Source organism: Macrobrachium nipponense, chromosome 21 (genome assembly GCF_015104395.2).
Source record: "Macrobrachium nipponense isolate FS-2020 chromosome 21, ASM1510439v2, whole genome shotgun sequence".
NCBI classification, from domain to species: Eukaryota; Metazoa; Arthropoda; class Malacostraca; order Decapoda; family Palaemonidae; genus Macrobrachium; species Macrobrachium nipponense.
In genome coordinates, this window is record NC_087212.1 from 9,274,938 (window position 1) to 9,297,981 (window position 23,044).

Here is a 23,044-nt window from a genome sequence, read left to right on the forward strand (position 1 = left end):
GGGAGAGGGAAAGATCTAGGGGATGTTGTGAGGGAGAGGGAAAGATGTAGGGGATGTTGTAGTTGGGGAGAGGAAACGATCTATGGGATGTTTAGGGGGAGAGGGTAAGACCCAGGGAAAGCTTTTGGGGGAGAGAGAGAGAGAGAGAGAGAGAGAGAGAGAGAGAGAGAGAGAGAGAGCTAGGGGGAAACGAAAATTTGATTTGTAAGATCAGAAAAGGAAGCACGAAGATGCTTCCCCCCCCTACCCCCCTTCTCTCCGAACTGTTCAATTGTTTCTTTTCCGACGCTTGTTTTAAGAACGCAAGAAAAGTGGAAAGGGTGTGGGTTGGAAACCGGGAGGCTGGGGGAGTGTGGCCTTTCAGGGGAGGGGGAGGGGAGGGGGAAATTGCTCCTTCCTTGGGATTGTGTGTGGGGGTTGGGTGGGTCCTTCGTCTGCAGTACCTGGGGGCAGGGACGGAAAATACCCTTGTCATATTTTACTCGAAGTCTCTCGAGGGAGCGAGAGGTGACATGGTTTTCAATGATGGTGGGACTTGGCCATGAAATAAGGTTATATATTTTTGTTAAAAGAAAAAGGACAAGTGTCTTAGGGAAAAAGAATAAAGTGTCGTGGCTTTTAGGACAACTTGTTCGCCTTCATACTAAAGTGGTTACGTTGTATGTAGTAGTTCAAGATAGAGATACTCGCTTAGTAAAACCTCACCTGTCTGCTGCCGTACTTGTTAGCCTCTGCCGAACACCTTTTATTTTGATTGTAGAGAAATGTTCATTTTTTGTTGCTGCTGATTTTTTTTATATATTATTTGGATCGTATATTAAACATTTTGACTAATATGTCAGTATCAAAGTTAGTGGTTTTATGAATATGCAGATGCGTTCTTAGTTAAATCTGGTTGTGTACGAGTAGAATATCTGAGCTTATTAATATTAGACTTCCTACATCAAATAATTTTTTGTTTTTTTGTTTGTATTCGGTGGAATATCTGAGCTTATTAATATTAGACGTCTTACATCAAATACATTTTTTTGCTTTGTTTTCTATATTCTCTGCGCAGATCATTGTTATTCAGAGAAAATGTGTCACTTTTCCAACGGGATCAAGTTCCGCAACGAAGGGAAGAAATAGGTAGTACATGGTATGCTCTCTCTCTCTCTCTCTCTCTCTCTCTCTCTCTCTCTCCTCGAGCCTTGGAGGAAGTAGGGAAATCCGCAGTCATTTTTCCCCGAGACTTTAGAGTAGAAGAAGATGCTGGTCACGTCGTGGCTGCCTCCTCCTTCCAACGTTTCCTCTGCTCCCTCCTCTCCTCCTCCTCCTCCTCCTCCTCCTCCTCCGCTATCTAGGGCTTTTTCTGCCCCTTGCTTGTCTGTCTTCTTTCGGGCAACCTCTCTTGTCATTTTCTGTCCTTGCTCATGGCCGTCTTGATTTTTTTACGTTTTCCCTTTTCCCTGTTTCCTTTCATCTTTTTATAGCACCTTTCATCGGTTTTATTGTTATTTCCTTCCAGGGCTTTATTTATAGCGTTGCGCAACTCAATATATATATCTATATATATATATATATATATATATATATATATATATATATATATATATATATATTATATATATATCGTAAACTGTATCAGTTCAGTCATTAGTGCAGCGCTCGTTGCAAGATGATTGGCCATGTCAGCATTCCGAGGAACCGACTTTGCTTTCCACCGCATTTTCCTTCTTCTCATTCTACTTTTTTTTTTATTTCTCGTTTTCTCAGTTACTCTCTTCCACCTCCCTTTCATCATCCTCACTCCTCCTCCTCCTCCTCGTCGGGAAAGTTTAGAGACATCTTGCCGACTACCCGCCACACCCAAGGGAAAACGCCTTTTTTTTCTTCTTCTTTTTGGGAGGAGTGGGCGGTATCTTCCTGTTCCACCGTCCGGAGGCTTCCCCCTTCCCTTCCCCATAGTCTTCTCCCCTCCCCCCTTCCTCCCCCCTACTCTCCACTTCTTAGCGGAAGGCTGCCTTCGATCTCCGGATCTTTGCTACACCACATCTCATCATCTCCCATATACCCGTCGGGCATCCTTATCGCTACGCTGTATTTGAGAGAGAGAGAGAGAGAGAGAGAGAGAGAGAGAGAGAGAGAGAGAGAGAGAGAGAGGAACACCTTATATTTTGGAAGAGAGAGAGATTGTGAGTGATCAATATTCACACCTGTGACGTGACACTTTTTTTTTGTGGGCGTTTTTTTCACTCCTTTTTTTAGTGGGCGTGTTTTCATTTTCATTTTTTTGCGGGCGTGTTTTTCATTTTCATTTTTTTGTGGGCGTGTTTTTCACTTTCCTTGTTTTGTGGGCGTTTTTCACTTTCATTTTTTTTTTGTGGGCGTGTTTTTCACTGTCCTTCCTTTGCCGTTCATATGTATCTCTTGTTTAGGTGTTGTTCGTCTTCTTCTTTGAAAACAGAAAAGGACAACAGGACCCAAACATACTTACAACATTGAATTATTATATACTTTTCAACATTTCAACATTTATAATGTTGATGACGTGCGAGCATTCAGAAGTGAGCGAGGGAATTGTCTCAGAGTGAGTGTCTCGATACGGTGTTAATCTCGAGAGGCGACTTGGATTTTCTCGTCTTTAAAAATGCAAGAAAGATTGACAGTGGAAAAACACACTGCCTGGTGGAGAATGTCTTTCTTCCCACCCCCACCTCCGTGGGTGGGGGAGGGGGAGAGTTAGCGTTAAATTTATTTTTTTTAATGTTATTTTGTCTTTGTTTTTATTTTTGTCTTGGGAAATTTTATAGTTAATTTTTTTTCCAGTGTTTTAGATTTAGTTTTCTTAAAATTTATCTCCTGGCAGCTGTATTAAAAGGAGTTAGTTGCAGTGGCGAATTCTAAGAGAAAGTAGACACTCTCTCTCTCTCTCTCTCTCTCTCTCTCTCTCTCTCTCTCTGTATATATATATATATGTGTGTGTTTGTGTGTTGCGTGTGTGTGTGTGTAGTGGGGGGTGGTTGTGTATATATATATATATATATATATATATATATATATATATATATATATATATATATAAATCAAAGCACAGACAGTATTACCAAAGAGACAGGAGAGTGAAGAGACTTGCCACAGACTGAATGAAGGGCTCTTGGGAGGGATGTGTGGTATGGTGGGTATGAGTGAGGGGAGGCGCGGCCGTCGGATTGGGGGGGAGTGTGGGGAAAAGGAAAGGACGGCGTTTAGCGCCCGCTTCTGTCCTATTCGCCACAAAGTCCTTTTAGTCGCGTCAAGCTGTGGATTTCGACGGGTGCAGCCACAGCAGCCACAGCCACAGCAGGAGCAGAAGCGGCAGAAGCGGCATTCGGTTCTGGCCATCAGTTTGTCTCGACAATTTTCATCAATTTTCCTAACAATTTGCTGCGGCGCAATCAGTCAGACTTGTCCCAATCAGAGGAGCGCACATCAAAGAGACAGTGATGATGGAAGGGAGGGCACCAGAAGGGATAAGAGAGAGAGAGAGAAGAGAGAGAGAGAGAGAGTATTGTTACGGGTTTATTTTGGGAGAGACAAGGGAAAGGTCTACGTCATAGGATATGGAAATTTGAGAGGAATATATATATATATATATATATATATATATATATATATATATATATGTGTGTGTGTGTGTGTGTGTGTGTGTGTGTGTATTATATGTACATATATATGTACATATATATATCATATATATATATATATATATATATATATATATATATATATATATATATATCTATACTAACATACTTATACATACGCATAAATACTAACAAATACAAACGTAGTTGACACCAGACGGAAAAGGGTCGTTCCAAGTGCTTTCCAAATTACCTCGAAATGCGGGGAGAGAGAGAGAGAGAGAGAGAGAGAGAGAGAGAGAGAGAGAGAGAGAGAGAAATCGCATGCGGTTCAGATTGTAAGAAATAGTATTTTCTTTTTTGGACGGTGTGAAGTGGGTATTAGTACGAGTGCTTTCCATCCGCGACTTCTTGAGATTATATTCTTCGCGGAAAACGAAGAAGAAGAAGAAAAGAATAAGCAAATAAGAAGTAGAAGAAGACGAAGAGTGGAAGGCAGAAATACAGAATAGCAAGGGAAAATAAAATAAAGTGAAAGGAAAAAATAATAACTTTTAGGTGGGGCAAGGACAAGGAGAGGGGAAGGCTGACAAGGAGGAAGAAGAAACGAAGGAATAGACGCAGAAGAGAGACGGAGAGCAAAGAAACAAAAGGAAGAGGAAATAATACTTTCGGGAAGGGAGCAGACGGAGAATAGGCAGGGCAGCTCGAGGAAGATTAGAACAGCGGGAAGGAGAAAAGAGAGAATAGAAAATTAGGGAAGAGAGGGCAAACGAGAAAAATAAAGCAAGAAAGAGAAGATGAATAATTGGAGCAGAAAAGGACGAGATGAGGGTTAACAGGAAATTATAGAGAGAGAAAGGCTAAAAATATGGGGGTAGTTCAGAATGGAATAAATGACGAGTTTGCTCTCTCTCTCTCTCTCTCTCTCTCTCTCTCTCTCTCTCTCTCTCTCTCTCTCTCATAATGGTAAAAAAAGATTATTTAGAATAATTCCCTGTTAAAATGAAGAAAGGAAAGTGGGTTGAGATATATTTTTTGAATAATTTTTTTATTATTATCTCCCTCTCTCTCTCTCTCGCTCTGTGTATATATATATATATATATATATATATATATATATATATATGTGTGTGTGTGTGTGTGTGTGTGTATGTATATATATATATATATATATATATAATATATATATATATAAGTGAGATTATCAAATGAGAGAGAGAGAGAGAGAGAGAGAGAGCATTCTGCGTTCTCACGTGGAATCTGGAACAAGGAACTTCCATTCTGATTTGTGAAGATTATCCTGCAGGACTCCCCGGATAAGGAACGAGGAAGGAACCATAGTGGGGAGAGAGAGAGAGAGAGAGAGAGAGAGAGAGAGAGAGAGAGTAGAGAGAGAGAGAGAGAGAGAGAGAGAGAGAGAGAAATGTGTATCTCCATTCCTATTACTAGGAAAGTCAATTTTTATCTGTGAGTTTTCGTGCATTATAATGCCAGTTTTTATTGATTGATATTGAAATCAATCTTTTTCGGGTACTTGTAGACTGGTCCTTTGCCGCTTGCGCCTAATTTCCAAGGTTTGCTGCAAGTGTTAATACGCATGATATTATTATTATTATTATTATTATTATTATTATTATTATTATTATTATTATTTACAGAAGATTGACTGTGAATGGTCCCATTTTGAAGTATTTTCATTCAGTTACAGGCATTCTCTAATTAGAAAGTTATCCTGACTTTTCGTGTTTGAAGTGTCTGCCGATACGTAAACTCCGGAGAATATTTCGTTTGCTAGTTCTTCAAAGATTTTGTATTGTGTGTCCTGTAATTCAGCAGAAGCATAAATGTGTTGTGGAGTGTAGTACCTTGTTATGACATCCTCATGTAATGGGAAGGTTCTTTTCAATGTCTCACCGAAATTTCAGAGAGAAAGTAGATAGTCATTTGTTATTTATAAGTAGCAGTGAAATTTTAAGGATAATTATGTTGATATGAAAAAAGGTATGATAGTTTTTTAAGGATTTTATTCTGTGTACAGGAAAATTTGTGTTGAATTTTTGTCTGAAGAAAGGAAAAAAATTATTTTTGGGGATTGTATGTGGAAGGAGACCACTTGCATAAAAAAATAGGCTGAAGTAACATTGCGTGAAGTTAATAACTAATAATCTGGAAACCAAAAGCTTCTGTTCACCTTTCCAAAGATTCTGGAAACAAAAAACATTCTGTTCTTCATTCAAAAAAAATCTGGAAACCAGAAACCTTTTGTTCAACTTTCCAAAGAACCTGGAAACCAAAAACCTTCAATATTAAAGTAAACATGATTAAATTTGTCAGCTGATGGTTGTAAAGAGTACATGAAGGCATAATTACTCTTCTTCTTCTTCACATCCAACAAATGGAATCGATGAGAAATTGCTCCTACTTCCAGCATGCGCCTTCGAGCGTCATTAGGGCTTCATTTATTTTCCCCGGGGAAGATTTCAGTCGAGACAGAGAGCAAAACGAACTCGCGAACGAACGACCAAGGAGTTAATGAAAATGTCGCTCCGTGGGAGACTGCGTCTTACCGCTCGCTCGCGGTCTTGTCGGTTGTCAGGCCGACAAAAGCAATATCGGGCGTCCGTCCCTGGGACGCGTCCGGTGTTCCTTGATAACGTTGTTTCGACCAATTTTCTCTCTCTCTCTCTCTCTCTCTCTCTCTCTCCTGACAAGCCGCTGGTCGTGTTAATGGCTTAAAAGCTTATCCCCTCCTCCTCCCTGTTCTCCCTCTACCCCACCTCCTCCTCCTCCTCCTCCCTCGGGGGGGAGGGGGTGGGGAATGGTCGCAGAAAAGCCATTGGGATGCAGGTCCTTCAGCGCCTTCGTGTGAGGAGGACAGTAATTTCTTGGGGAGCCACAATACAGGCGGAGGGTGTCCTTAAACACACAAACACACACACGCACACACTCACAGTCCACCCAGATAAATACACACGGAGACAGAGACAGAAAGAGAGAGAGAGTGAGACAGGAAGAGCAAGAGACAGACAGTGGTTCTTTTATTAATTTGTCCGGCCTTTATTGGAGTATGTGCCGAGCGTGCAAAGGGTGATAATGACGACGGTCCTCCTTCCGTTGTGGCTGGTTGTCACTGTTGTGTGGCGCCCGTCGAGGGTCAAGGCTCGGCCTTTGAAAAAGGGCAGGGTATTGTTGGGGGGGTGGGAATTAAGTGACTGCCTAGGGAGCCGGTGACCTTAAATCAAAGGGACCAGGATTCTCTATTTGACTAGCTGTGCTTGTTGGTATGACTTCAGTCAGCTCTATAGGTAGTACCAACAGCATGGGCCACCATTGGAGAGAAAACTCGATTGCGCCTAAGAAACTTTTACTTTTTCTATGGATTGTTATGTCGTCGTTGATAAAGTTAGCTTCATTCCTTAGGAAATGAAAGTCCTGACCGTTAGTATTTTGTCTTTTGAAGGGCGCTAAGCGCGAGCACTCCACGTATGAAAGAGTAGGTTCGTATGTTAGGGAAACATGCAAATTACTCTATAGGATGTGGTATTTAAATGTTGTAAGAGAGACCGATGGAGCCATGTGTTGATTTCCTTGGCACACGATGAATTATATATATAATTATCCATATATATATAATTATATATATACTACTTATATATATATATATATTACCTATACACACAATATATACAGAGATTGGATAAACAGATATATATTCTATCTGTCTATCTATCTATCTATCTAGAGAGAGGAAGAAAGCAGAGAGAGAGAGAGAGCGAGAGAGAGAGGAGAGAAGACGTGCATGTCGCAAAAGTCCTCCTGTCTGTCGACCTTGTACGTCTAGGGGTTTTGTCGGATTTTGGGGGGATATTTTCCCCATGTCGAAGCTGATGTAAATTTAAAATTGTTTTTGAGATTTTGCCGTGGTTATAAACCATTAATTTCACAGCCACTGATTTTGCAAATGAAGCTTTTGGAACGGGGTGCAGGGGAGGGGGAGGGGAGGGTGGGAGGGGAGGGGTCGGAAGAGGAGGGTTTTACGTCCCAATTTGTCATTACTAGTTTTGGGTGTTGGGTTTTTGGGTAGGGGGGGGGGCGTCCAAGGGGAGAGAGGTCGGGGTGGGTAGGGGGCGTTTATGGGCAACTCCAATGTGCTGACGTTGCTCTCTGTCTCTCATTTAATATGGCGCAGAGGTGGAGGAGGAGGTGGAGGAGGGGTAAAAGGGGAGAAGAGAGAGAGAGAGAGAGAGGGGGGTGGGGGGGGGGGGAGGGGGTAGGGGGAGGAAGAGGAAAGTAGGGAAATAGGGTGAGTGGGGAATGAAAGCACAGTTGCCATTTTTGATCTGCAAATGTGACCTGGGGACATTTGGTAAATGTTTCATCCCTCGCTGGAAACGTTTGCTCGCGGTCGCCAGACGCTCGTCATTTCGTTCAGTGCTGTCAAAATGATTCAAGATGTTGGCAGCATGCTTTACAAAAACGTTTTATTCATCATCGCGTTTCCCATTTAAACCAAATTTAGGGTTCTTCTCTACGTCAGTCTTTTTTTTGGGGGGGGGGGGGGTTTTTTTTTTTTTTTTTTTTTTTGTGGGGTGTCAGGTTCGAGTTTCATAGGCTTCGAAATGAATGATCTCGAGTTTAAAAATGCGACGGGATGGGGAAGAGGCTCTTGACTCAAAGAATTTTTCAGAGTTTCTTCTCCTCCTCTTCTCCTTTTCTTCTTCCTCTTCTTTCTCCATCTTCTCCATCTTCTCCCAAGGCAGCTCAACCATGATAATGTAGGGCATTAACCTCTTCGTAGCGACGTCTGCTCAGGGGGCCTACTCGGCCTTAATCAACTTGAAGTAGCTCCCTCAGCAACTTTACTGCCGCTATAGACTGCGAGTGTATTGAACGCACTCGACCCACCTCTCTCTCTCTCTCTCTCTCTCTCTCCATCAACTTGTCAAAGCAATTCTCTTCGGAAAATCTTCGTATAACACCGACCGGGCCCAAAGTTTCGGGCGCAGAATGCATGCTTTGGCCGGGCGATTTCTCTCTCTTCCAACCCCCCCACCCACCCTACCCCTGAAAAATGTCCTTTTGAAAAAGTTAACAGCAAAATTTACACTGGGCTTTGGGTTTGGAAGTTTTGGTGGGCTCTATAATATATATATATATATAATATATATATACAATATATAAGTATCATATAATATATATAATTTTGTTGTAAAAAATTCATGATATTAAATTAATTATGCTCCCATGTTTTTCAAAATGTACTGTTTTCTGGAAGAATCACTTGTTTACTCCGGGTGTCCTTCAAGGTGTGGCTAGCCTCTGGCGACTCCTCCTTCTGTAGATGAAAATCGCCCTTATGGCTAATCTGGTAGTGTCAGTTTCTATATTAAGCCTTCTTTTGACTATGTTGTTCTTTGTAAAATCAGTTTGCCTCAGTAAAGGGTCCGAACAGGACCGAAAGTACTTGGCTATCTCGCTTTTTCATTTTTTCCTTCGTGGCAAAAAAACTTATATATATATATATATATATATATATATATATATATATATATATATATATATATATATATTATATATATATAATATATATATATATATACTGTTTATACGTATACACATATCATTCATTTCATACATACATACACACACAATCAATAGTATGTATGTATACGTAGCTTAAGGTGTACATTTTACTCACTAATGGACGTATACATGTACTGTAAATTGTTCTCGTACTCCTGAACAATTTCACTGTATTATCTCCATACTCAAGTCCTGTGTTGATTTAATAGAGTCTAGTGCTATGCTCTTTATTTAGCAAATAATGGTAATTTGCCTGTTTGACAGCTTAATTTCATGGAATTTAGTTTTTATTTTTTTCGCCGATAAAGTTAATGTGGCAGTAATTGACAGTAATAAATGCATTTCAGGGATCATTTGTAATTTAATGACCATTACTGACAAGTTTATCTCTGTAATTAATGGTCTATAGAAACTTGATACGAGTCTCTCTCTCTCTCTCTCTCTCTCTCTCTCTCTCTCTCCTCTCTCTCTCTAGTTTTACGTGGTGTGCGCGCATGCGTATGAATGTGTGCATTGTAAAATGGGAGTGATACCAATCATTTCACTCTCCCCACCCTTTCTCTCTCTCTTTTGTTGTTTTTAAGGCGTTTGTGTGTGTGTGTGTATGCGTGTGTGCGCGTGTGCATTGGAAAGGGGGTTAGTGTGCAGCTGCAATGGCTCATAGCCGGTAGTAAAATGTGGGTTTAGTGGTCCTTAGATTTCTGTACTCAATTTGGGCAGGCCTATCCCCCATCGCATTTTCTCGATTACATTGCTCTTTTTAGTGGGTGGTTATCCCGAGTCCCCGCGGATTTGAATGCTGAAATAGGAGTAAGGCGACCTGAGGAGAGAGAGAGAGAGAGAGAGAGAGAGAGAGAGAGAGAGAGAGAGAGAGAGAGAAATTACTGGTTACCCTATACGAGGACGAACGATATTCAGTAATGTTAGGTCATCATCGCTAAAGTAAATAGCGTAAATCTGTGAAGTTCAGGTTTAATAATTTTATTGTATGGCCAAGGGTTGCATTACTTTCCCATACGAAGTTGATGTTTTTCACGATGAGGGTATAATGAAACGCCTAAGGGTTTCTTTAATTTTTATGTAAATCTGAGGGTTGCAATTAATTTCCTATACAAATAAGTCTCGCCTTTACTTTTATATAAAACTCATGGTTGCATTTATTCGTGTATGTAACTAAATGATGCCTTTACTTTTATATCAAACTAAGGGTTGCATTTATTTTTGTATGTAACTAAATGTTGCCCTTAATTTTATGTAAAACTAAGGGTTGTATTTGTTTTTTTATATAAATAATTTTTGCCTTTATTGAACTAAGGGCTGCATTTATATTTTTAATAACAAATTGTTGCCCTTATTTTTTTATGTAAAACTAAGGATTGCATTTATTTTGTATATAACTAATTATTACCATTACTTTTATGTAAAACAACAATTGCATTTATTTTTTTAATATAACTAGTTGTTGACTTTACTTTTATGTAAAACTAATGGTTGCATTTATCTTTGTATATAACTAACTGTTGCAAATTTTTAAAAGTAAAACTACGGGTTGCAATCAATTTTCTGTAGGAATAAGTGTTGCCTTTACTTTTATGTAAAACAAGGGTTGCAACTATTTTTCCATGTCGTCCTTGTTTTGAAGGAAAACGAAGGGTTGCTTTTCATCTCCCTTGGAAACAAAAGCTAGCGATCATTCTTCTACGAAACTGAAAGTTGCATATATGATCCCGACGAAACCAAAAGCACTACATTTAGCGTTTAACGGAAAGATGACCTCTTCGGCAGAAAAAAAAAAACCCTGTTTTTTCCAATTTCCCTTTGGTTTTTTGTTTTTTTTTTTTGTGGGGGTTTTTTTTTGTTTTTTTTTTTTTTTTTTTTTTTCCCCCCAGCAGGAGGAGGAAACGAAAAGAGAACGAAATGGACGATTTTACCTTCGGTAAAATTTCCTGTGTTGTCCATTAGTTGGGGATCTATTCGATTACCCCCAAAGAAGGAACCACATCCGAACGCTGGGTGGGAAATCCGAGAGAGAGAGAGAGAGAGAGGATGGAAAAAAGGAAAGGAAAATGTTGTCAAGAAATGAAGAGTGTGTGTGTTGAAGGATGAATCACGGAATGGAAGAGAGAGAGAGAGAGTCGTTGTAAGAAAAGGATGATTGAAGGGAGAGAGTATATTTGAAGGAGGAAGTTTGGAATGAAGGATGATGATGAGAGAGAGAGAGAGAGAGAGAGAGAGAGAGAGAGAGAGAGAGAGGAAAATTTGTTGGAGGATGGAAAAGAGGGGAGGAAAATCGTGTGAAGAAAGAGAGGAGAGAGAGAGAGAGAGAGAGAGAGAGAGAGAGAGAGAGAGAGAGAGAGAGAGAGAGATGTATTGAAAATCGAGAGTTTGAAGAAGATTGGAGTGGAAGGCTTAGGATTGATCAAAGGCGAGCCGAAGCCCTTGTTACCGACAGCACTGGTTTGTGCTGTTCCCTGGTGGTTGTGTATCGAGTAGGTAGGTGGTCTGGCACCCGGGCATGAGGGCATGTGTTCCCGACTCGGGTACGGGCATGTGTTCCCGACTCGGGTACGAAAATGCGGTAGGGGAAGGTACGAGTTTGTATCTTGAGTGCCCCGGGCCAGAGTCTGCTATTATTATTATTTTAATTGCTGTATTTATTGTTTTTTTATTGTTTTTATAGTAATTTTGAATAATAATAATAATAATAATAATAATAATAATAATAATAATAATATATACATTGCATAGAACTGAGTCTTTGATCACCGTATTATTATTATTATTATTATTATTATTTATTATTATTATTATTTTTATTATTATTATTTTAACTGTTGTTGTATTTATTGTTGTTTTATTGTTTGTTATATTAATTTTAACTATTAACAATATTAATAAAAAATAATGATAATATACAATGTGTAGAACGAAGTCGGTAGTCTGATGACAGTATTATTATTTATATTATATTATTATATTTATTATTAAACCAAATCGTATTGCAGCGTTTCGTAGCAATTGCACTGCCGATTGCAAGAGGGCATTTGAAGTGAAGTGTGACTTGCAAACATATAAACCAGAATGAACGATTATTATTATTATTATTATTATTATTATTATTATTATTATTATTATTATTATCATCAAACAAAATTGTATTGCAGCGTTTCGTTGCAATTGCGCTGCCGATTGCAAGAGGGCATTTGAAGTGTATCTTGCAAACGCATAAACCAAAATGGAGAGAAAAGTTGCGTTCACCCGAGCCACGAAAACCGACCGAGAAAGGTCAAGTGGGAGTTTCTTGCCCCAATGCCCATAAAACGTCGCCATAATCCGAAAGTGAGCGTTGTGAAAGCAGTCGTATTTTCCACCAAGCTTCATTATATGGCTCATTACTGGAGGGGTACTTGGCACTCCCCCTTCCCCCTCCCCTCATTTCATGTACTCCTTCTCCCACTACCTCGACCCACCGGTTTTTTTTTTTTTTTTTTTTTTTTTTTTTGTTTTTTTTTTTTTTTATTCGGGTTTCCAGTAACTTCAGATCCCTCAACCCCCCCCCCCTCTCCCTTTTCTTTAATTTCCTCTTTTTTTCTGTTCCCTTTCCATCATAATACACGTCCCCCCCCACATACCTCGACCACCCCCCCATTCCCCAAATTTTTTTTTGGGGCTTTCTCTAAACTTCCGTAACCTCCATTTTTTTTTTAAACCCCCCCCCCCCCCCCAAACCTCACCCCCCCCCCCCCCACCGTCTCCTATTTACTTCCCATTCCATCATCATCATGACCATTTTTTACCAGAGGGCCTCTTAACCCCCTTCCCCTACATTCCCCTTTACTTCCCCCTCCCCCTCTAAACTTCCTTCCCCCCAAATTTTTTTGAACTGCTCCCCATCTTCTTCGGCCCTTACCAATGTTTTTTTTCCTGATGGCACTTGCCCCTTCCCCCTCCTTCCCCCTCTCTTCTATTCCCCATTCCAGGATAATCTTTCGGGGGGGGACCCGACCAATGTTTTTTTCCTGAGGGCACTTCCCCCTCCCCATCCTTCCCCCTATTTAATTCTCCCCCTCCCCTCCCCCTTTGGGCTATTTTGGTTTCCTCGTCTAATCCTCCATCCTCCTCCACTTTTTTCCTCCTATCCCCAGTTCTGCTCCACACTTAACCATCCAAACCCCCTACCCTTCGCCCTTTAAGAAAAAAAAAAAATTGTAAAAAATAGGATTTGACGTTTACAATCGGGTTCCAGATTGTGTGGTACTTGGGTTATTTTTATTAGGGGGGGGGATGGGCTGGGGGGGGGGGATGCGGGGGTTCCCGCCTGTTTGGCATTGATGATAACAAGAGTGCCAGCAGTACCAGGCTGCAGTTATTATCGGCTCAGTAATGGACGATAAAGTTCCAGTTTTGAGTTGTTTCAGTTTTCGAGTCGTTCTCCTTATAAATTAAAACCCACTTTGTTATCTTTTATTTGTTATCTTATCATATTGCATGTTATCTTTCGTATCTTATATCTTACGTTGTCTTTATTTTCTTATCATGTCTTAAGTTATCTTTAGCTTATATTATCATATCTTGTGTTATCTTTCTTATGTTATCTTTTTTTTTTATCCTATGTTATAGTGTCTTATTATATTTTGTGTTACCTTATGTTATCTTTCTTATCTTACGTTATAGTGTCATAATTTATGTTATCTTATGTTCTCATCTTATTTTATCATTGTTATCTTACGTTATCTTATCTGTGTTTTACACTTATTCAAGTTTCTTCAAAGTCCTTTAAAACCTTCATTATATTTATTATTATTATTTTTTTTATTTTTTTTTTTTTTTTTAATTGCCGATCACACCTGAGCCATAATGCCTGTTGGAAGACTTCTCTGCCGATCTTTTGACTTCTTTTGAAACACTCAACCGCTAAAATACTCTCTCTCTCTCTCTCTCTCTCTCTCTCTCTCTCTCTCACCTCTCTCTCTCTCTCTCTCTCTCTCTCGTTGATCCATATGGTAAAATAAGTTACCTTCGCCAATTTGAAATTTTTCTCTAAATATTATGTGTCCTTTTTCCCTTTCAAATAATATGCCATTCTCCGGAGATCTCTCTTGGGTGATGCTGACAGCAGAGAGAGAGAGAGAGAGAGAGAGAGAGAGAGAGAGAGAGAGAGAGAGAGAGAGAGAATTTTCAACTAGTTTAACATTGCTAACACAAATGATGACAGAACTGAAAGAGAATTTTACCACCAAGTTACATAACTCGGTGCAAAATACCGAAGAGAGAGAGGAGAGAGAGAGAGAGAGAGGAGGAGGAGAGAGAGAGAGGAGAGAGGAGGATGAGAGTTATAGTCAGTTATTTTTGCCGTCCGCGCCGTCGCCAAACCATGCAAAGTCCCGTAGACATTAACTTTGAATCGTCCATGGCTGCCACGGGAGAATTCGTTATTCATCTCCCAAATATACCCCCCCCCCCCCCCCCCCCCCACACACACATAACAAAACCAAGATTCGTTTATTACCTTTTGATGTAGAATGTATTTGACAGATGGTATCTGTCTTATCTGTCTTCTAGGTGGGTTAAAGCTCTTTTGCGCTTACGGCAGCAGTGATTATTAATTTATCTGTATATGTATTTTCGCTTACTTGTTGTTGTTGTTGGGGGCGGGGTAGGAAAGGCCAATGGAAGAGCCTAAAAGGTCTGAAAAAGGTTTTCCTCGTTGAGTTAAAGATACAGGAATTTAAGGATGAAATAGTTATCATTTATTTATTAGAATGAAGATGTGAAAAGTATATAATGTGCGAGTTAAACCGTACAGAAAAATGCATTTCTTTAAAAATTAAAAATAAGGCGTATTTTTAATTTTAATTTCTTAAATCTCCTACTCTTTTTCGGTTTTGAGATTGTATGGTGGATGGGTGAGGTTGCTAGCTACATACCCTAATCCAACTTAGCCTGCGACTTACTGCAGTCGACTAACTGTTAGGTAGACAAGTTGCTGGTTAGGTCAACAGAGGCAACAGGCCTCAAGGAATCGTTATATATATATATATATATATATATATATATATATATATATATATATTTATACATATACATATACATGTATGTATATATATTATGTATGTTATGTATTATATTTATAGTTATACTCACAGACACACACACACACACACACACACACACACACACACACACACATATATATATATATATATATATATGTGTGTGTGTGTGTGTGTGTGTGTGTGTGTGTGTGTGTGTGTCGCGTGTGCGTGTGCGTGTGTGTGTGTGTGTGTGTGTGTATGGTGCGTTTGTTTGTGGATGCGCTATACATAAAATATGTGTATGATATATAAATTTACTAAGCCATTTTACCTACGCTCGACCAGAAAGGAAGTAGCAATCTAGAATTATCAGTGCATGTGTAGAGGGCAGGGGGAATTGGGAGGGGTGGTGAAGGGGGGGGGGAGGGTATGCCGGTGTCAACAGCAACCTCGTTATTGGCTGGTAGCTCCCATTACTCTAAGACAGAAAAAAACCACTCGAGAAAAAAAAAAACAAGAGGTTAATTGATGGGGTTTTGGGGGGATGGGTACTGGGGGTTGCAACAAGCAGCAGTCTTGGCTTCCGGGCATTTCGAGTGGCGATGGGCACAAGAGGAGGAGCAGGCAGATGAAATTAGGGGTATGTGGGTATATATAGATGTTTGTTTACGTAAAGGAGGGAATTAGACCTCGTAATTTATCGTTTATTTATCTGTTATGATCTATAATTATAACAGACATGTTTGGACGTTACTTAATGAGTAAAATTCCCTAAATTTAACTGATGATAAACATTGTGAATAAGGTTCGTCCTTATTTGAATGCGTCTCCAAATATTGCGTTTTGCGTTACACGAAAAGTGTGATTCGGGTATTTTTCGTTAAGTTTCGTGGAGGCTGGTGAATGATTATTTATGTTTATCTTTATTTAGTCATTGTTTTATTTTATTTGTTAATATTTATTTATATTTTCATTCGTTTACAAGAAAGTATAATTCTATTTACCTTTATGCCATAAAAATGAAAGTACTTTCAATTCAAGCATGAACTTTGTATATGTAATACCCCCCTGGATGTTGTGCCCATATACCCATGGCATGAAATAATATAATATAATATAATATAATAATAATAATAATGAGAGAGAGAAGAGTTGGACCATCATTATCATTTTTCTGTACCCTCTCTCTCTCTCTCTCTCTCTCTCTCTCTCTCTCTCTCTCTCTCTCTCTCTCTCTGCTGCAAGAAGCATCAGCATCCAATAACTGGACTGACAACTTCACGGAGGGTGGTCCAGGTTGGCCCACCCACAGTGGACCGAAAACACACCGGATTACTAACCACTTACTAACCATCACTTACTCCTCCCCATCCTACAGCCCCTCCCTCCCTCCTGGATTCCTCATCTTCCTCCTCCATCTCCACCTCCACCTTCTCCTCCTCCTCCTCCTCCTCCTCCTGAACTTCATGATATCTAGTGATATAAAACCAACCCGGGCAAGCTCGCCTTGGGGGACTCCCTTGTAAGGTAAATCTGCTTTTATATTGAAGAAAATTATACAGCCCTGGGAGGTCCGTTGCGTCATCATCGTGCGGCTCAATAAGTAGTGATAAGGCGAACGTTTCCTATACTTTTTTTTAATTGGGGAAATTATCAGGTAAAGAATTTTTTTTTTTTTTTTTTGCTCAGTCTGTTGTTGGTGGGAAGAGATGTATAGCGAAAATGGCCTCCTGTATAACAACTTCATTGTGGGGTGTTGTGGGGAATTGTTTCGTTAAAAGCGGCCAAAACACACAAGACGATTATCATCCGGGTAGAGAAAAAATTGAATACAAAAAATAAAATTGATAATTCTGCAAATATCGGAATTAAGAGAGTTATTTTGCACGACCACCCAGAATAAAACACAAACACACGCACACACGCGCGCGCGCACAATTTTCTTGGAATCGAAATTTGTCTCTGCATCCTGCTGCACCTTAAGTTTCAATTCCAGTTAAGATAAACGTCTGATATAGATTATATTTAATTTCTTATCTCATGCACAAAATTATGTGTGTGTGTATTTTATATCATTGTTTTTCTGAAACCACTCTCTTTTACGAGTAACGTTGAAATGAGGAAGACGAACAGAAAATTGATAGATATGAAGTTACGTAATTTTGCGTCATACTGAGAGAGAGAGAGAGAGAGAGAGAGAGAGAGAGAGAGAGAGAGAGAGAGAGAGAGAGAGGATGTAATAACGATAACAAAAGTTATAAGACAGTGAAAGGATGATAGCCTAGATACTGAAAAATATCAAGATGACAAAACAAAGAAAGGCTGATTTGATACCCAAGGGAATCAAACAGCATCAACAAATATTTTTTTAAACATTTATATTTCACACACAAAAAAAATGTAAATTCCTCTAGAAACTTCAGCAGCAAAGCAGTGCTTCCGATGCTAAAATAAAAAATGAACGATATATTCGTTTAAATCAAGGCTGAGCTATTGTTCATAGTACGTGGTGTGAATGCCGTGGGAAAGTTTAGCATTTCAGCTGTCTTTTAATATGTTAGGTGTCGATCACACTTGTCAGTGCGATGCTAACATGATATATACTGTAAATTCTCTGAAGAAAAGGGAATGAACACTACATTAACTAAGTGTTCATTGGTTCAGAAAATGTATGCGATCAAAACTGGAAGGCCTCTCTCTCTCTCTCTCTCTCTCTCTCTCTCTCTCTCTCTCTCTCGTGAAGATGGTATTATTGATAGCATGGTAAACCTAGTGAACAAATACTTTACTTGTCTCTTGTCATTTACAAAGAGTTACAAACTTGATAGACAGATACATTTGTTTCTCTCTCTCTCTCTCTCTCTCTCTCTTCTCTCTCTTCGATCAGATGTTAGCGTTGATATAGTAAACCAGATGGGCTAATTTTTTCTGTGTCTTGTCATTTACAAAATGAAATAAAATAAAAATTATGGACAGACCTATATCTCTCTGTCTCCAGTCGTAATTTATGCTAACAAATCAATCCAGTTGGGCGATAGCCGTTTATGTCTGTCTGTCCATCCACCTCTTACATTTACTGTTTCGTCAACCGATTAGATTCGTGCCCATGTGCGCTGGGTTTAGGGGTTGGGGTGGGGTGGGCACCACACAAATCGCGGGGCGCCGAATTTGCTCCATGGCCCGTGCAGGGGGTCGGGGGTGGGGGGAGGATATCATCATTTTCCGGCCATTTGGCATATCCCGTGGGATCGCGAGCGCAATTATCGTTTCATTCAATGTATGCCCACGTATATTTATCGTGTAGTAGGCCAGGTCATTTGTTTTGAAAGCGAATCGAAATAAATGACTGGCTGACGAGATCAGTGGAGAGAAGCAGTTGTGACGTTAGTTTGGTGGCAATTTTCCCCTGGAATGCCGCAAAGAGAATATTGTGGTGGGTAGAAATGGTTTGAGATCGTTCGTGCGTGATTGCGTTTAGTTGTTTAGGTCTAAAACAGCGTAGAAGATTTTGTTTGTGGGTTATGCTGTATCAGTGCTTGGTTTAATAGCCTTTTATTGATGTGGTTCAATATTTAGACGTGTTTTACGATGAACGTCCTAAAATATTGCTAATATTTTCGTTTTCAAATCTAATGAAGATGTAATCTTTGGAAATATCCATCGATATTTGTAATTTTCCAAAAGTCTGCAATTATTCATTATTATTCCATAAATATCCTACTGTATTCTAAGCAGCTAAACAGGAAAGCTAATACATTTTGCATTGCTTTCAAGTGTGCAAATCTGAAGAAACTACCACTTTTACGTAATGGCGTTCCTTCTCATTCTTGTCCTTCACTTCTCCTCCATTTCTCTCTTGCTTCCTCCTCCACCTCGTCTTCATTCGACGACCTCTCCCTCTCTATCTCTGCGTGTGCCTCATCCTCCATGAAGGAGGCCCCGTGGACACCATAATGACGCAGTTTATCTTTTTATGGCTGGCCAGCAAGCCACGTTTGCTCACCCCAGAGACCTAGGCAGTCACATACTCGGCGAGCTACCGCCATTCCCCCCCCCCCCCCCCCCCCCCCCCCCCCCCCCCCCCCCCCCCCCCCCCCCCCCCCCCCCCCCCTCCCCCCCCCCCCCCCCCCCCCCCCCCCCCCCCCCCCCCCCCCCCCCCCCCCCCCCCCCCCCCCCCCCCCACCCCCCCCCCCCCCCCCCCCCCCCCCCCCCCCCCCCCCCCCCCCCCCCCCCCCCCCCCCCCCCCCCCCCCCCCCGATCCCGCTCCTCCACCCAGGCCTCAGACGGGGAGATAACGCACACGACCGGCAGGTGTAGGGTGATGCGAATTAGCTCTATCGTAACACTCGCCGTCGTTGTTTTGTTTACATTGATACCATCTTCCGCTTGCATGCGACGGGTAAATGTTCGCTTCTCTAATAGTTTTAAAATCTATTTTAGTGGGATTTTTGTTATAGGATTTATTTATGTTATAATGGAATGTCGTGAGGCGTTGTGTGCTCTTCGGTTGGCCTGGTGGCCGTGGGTATTAAGGAATTATGTGAGGTACATATCTTTCATGTTCCATTTCATTAGCCGGATGGATCTAAGAGCCTCGGACCTTCCTTTTTTTATAGGATCCTTATCTCCCCTGGGGTGCGTCTCTCTCTCTCTCTCTCTCTCGTCTCTCTCTCTCTCTCTCTCGTCTCAAGTAAACGACAGTATCTTTACTGTATATATTATATATATATCATATATATATATATATATATATATATATATTATTATATTTAATTTTTTTTTTATAAATATTATATATAATATATATATATATATAATATACACATATACGTGTGTGTGTTTATGTATATATTGAAAATAAAATTCCTTTACCATCTAATATTAAGAATTGAAAGGAAGGACTTACTTGTCTTCGTCTAGTTACAGCCCTCGCAAGGACACCTTTTTAATGTAAAAAACAGTATTAGTTTGTTAATGTCGTTAAGTTTCTTATAAGTGTACCATAAGCCTTTTTAAATTTCTCATCATCACCGTACGTTGGCGTTGGAGCCCACATGTCTACATAGTACTTATACGTATGTGCAATGTATGTAGACACAAATGCTCTACAGAAGATGGAAATGGAACACTGTTTAAACCCGAAGAGACACATCCTGAGCAGAGCGTCCCAGCGCCAAGCATCGGCAATAAAAGCTGCGGCAAGAACGGTCTCGAGATCAGATCATATGTCGGCAAAATTTCAATTTGGACGTCCTTATGACAACTTGGCCTGGCGAACGACCAAATGCCTCGAAATGCCTTTTGCGAGGCCATAGAGGAGGTCGTTTGCATACTAAGCGCGGAAGCCGGGGTTTAAACGGTCGTGCTTTTAAATGCTTATTGTGGTGACGATGCAACAACATGAGCGCCTGACGGCTCCCCCTCCTTCTGCGCCTTCGGCAGAAGGGCGCCCCCCAGACATACTATAACAAGACGAGCTGTTTCATTTCGACATTAATTTTCTTACAGGCTTTTAAAGACTCCGAACTCGCCTTGCTTCTTCTTAGTCCTTTCGCGAGGCTTCATACAAATGGGTGTATATTCGTGTTGTGTGTGTATGTGAATGTTGTACGTGAATGCACGGATGGGATTTATGTGCGTGCATCTCTTTTTGGTATTTCCTCGTGGCTTTTACGTACGCTAAGGACATAATAAGAAGAAGAATAAAAGCAGAAGTATGAGTCACACTGTAAAGCAACATAGAGATTAACGTCCTTATCTCTATCTTCTGTTTGCATACACGCGCCTGCCCGCCTACACTTACACATGTATATTTAATCCTCTATCCGATTTATTTGTTGAAGATTCCCCATTGTATATGTGTATAGTATATATAGGTATATTTATTTATATATACCTGTATATGTATTATATATATATATATATATATATATATATATATATATATATATATATATATATCATACATACGCTGTGAATTCATACAGTAATGCGTTTTACCTGGCCCACGCTGTGTCAAATGCAGCAGCCATGATGATCATCATTATTGTTTTTTGTTCTGGCCATCGAATTACCAGCAATGATTGCAATACCAATTTTTATTCTGGGTCAGCAGAACAGTGGTGAACACGGGCGATATTTATGATATTTTATGCACATCGGCCGCGTGCAATAACGCCGCCATTGGCTGTTGATCCATTTCCCATAAAGAGGGGAATTATCAGTTCGCATAAATAACGATCGGGGGAAAAGCTTTTATTGGCCTGATGAATGCATTAGCTGCCTCAGCTCTCTCAAATTACCCGAAGGCAACAGATGGAGCGATTTGTTCCAGTGCGGCTTCCCGGTGGAGGACAGAACGTCATGACTCTCTCTCTCTCTCTCATCCTTTTCTCTAGGAATTTCTTCTCTCTCTCTCTCTTCTCTTCTCTCTCTCTCTATCTCTCCTCTTCTCTCTCCTCCTCTCTCCTCTCTCTGCCCCTTCTTCCTTCATCACAATCTTCCCATTCCTTTTCTTCCTGCGTGGCCCGTGGTCTCCCTACCTGCCCTGTATTTTCCCTTCCCACAACCTCCTCTTCCTCCCACATACCCCCCCCCCCCCCCCACCCCCCCCCCCCCCAGCCTACCTGCCCCCTGCGTTCAACATGCAAGTTTTGGTAAACAAAAGAAAGCTCGCGTTTTGACAGTCCGAACAGATACTCAACCAATCTGCAAGATTGCAAGGTTATTGCAGACGTTGATCGCTGTTATCAGTAAATGCCTTTTTATAATCTTGGATCTCCTCCTCCCCCTCCTCCTCCTCTCCTCCTCCTCGAGGCATTCCTCCCTTTTCTGGTCTACGATGAAGGACTTTGAGTTTTGTGTCTACGAGTGAATCAAGTTGAAGGACACGAGACGGAGTGAAGGACGTCATCTGAGGTCTTGCTTAGCCCTTCAGACCAGGGGAGTGGAGTCACGCGTGCATGCGCCAGCGAGGGGTGACCTCATATTTGAGGCAGACCTTAGGAGTCTGGTGTGAGTGCCAGTGGTTTGCGAGGAGCCAAGAACAGCCAGCAGCGCGAAATTATAAAAAATATAAGCTTTTATTAGGCAGTATTATGATGGTGATTTAACGATAACTTCCGGTGAAGTCGAGTTATAATGATATTGATAATTATTATTATTATTATTATTGATTCCAGGACTAAGAATGACGGTACCTCGACGAGGCAGTCCTCACCTCCTCGGTGTGACACATTTCACCTTATTCTCTCTCTCTCTCTCTCTCTCTCTCTCAATCCAATATGAGGTCAGGTTTGAGATTTTAGGTACCTCGACGAAGAAATTACCTCACCGGCGGGACCCGTTCATGTCAGTCTCTCTCTCTCTCGATCTCTCTCTCTCGTGCTCTCTCTCTGGCTGAAATCGTAATTGCTTTGTTGTACACCATCGCACAGACCACTTTAGTGCGCCACTTCATCATGGTTTTTCCGACGGCAAGCCCGCCCATTTCCTGTATCTCTTCATACTTGTTTCACTAAACCCGCAATTTATTTCACTTGGTCATCCCCACTTTTCACTCTCTCTCTCTCTCTCTTCTCTCTCTCTCTCTCTCCTCTCTCTCTCTCAATCATCCAATATGATGTCAGGATTGAGATTTTTCGGTACCTCGACGAAGAAATTACCTCACCGGCGGGACCCGTTCATGTCTGTGTGTGTGTGTGTGTGTGTGTGTATGTGTGTGTGTGTGTGCTGAATCGTAATTGCTTTCGTTTGTACACTCGCACAGACCCATTTAGTGCCCACTTCATCATGGTTTCCGACCAGCCGCCCATTTCC

At 40.8% G+C, this 23,044-nt stretch overlaps 1 protein-coding gene across 1 annotated transcript in view; it reads left to right on the top strand.

The window, feature by feature from the left end:
* LOC135197759 (ephrin type-B receptor 2-like) overlaps positions 1–23,044 on the top strand; it is a gene marked incomplete in the record, with an annotated part of 698,018 nt that overhangs the window by 623,459 nt on the left and 51,515 nt on the right.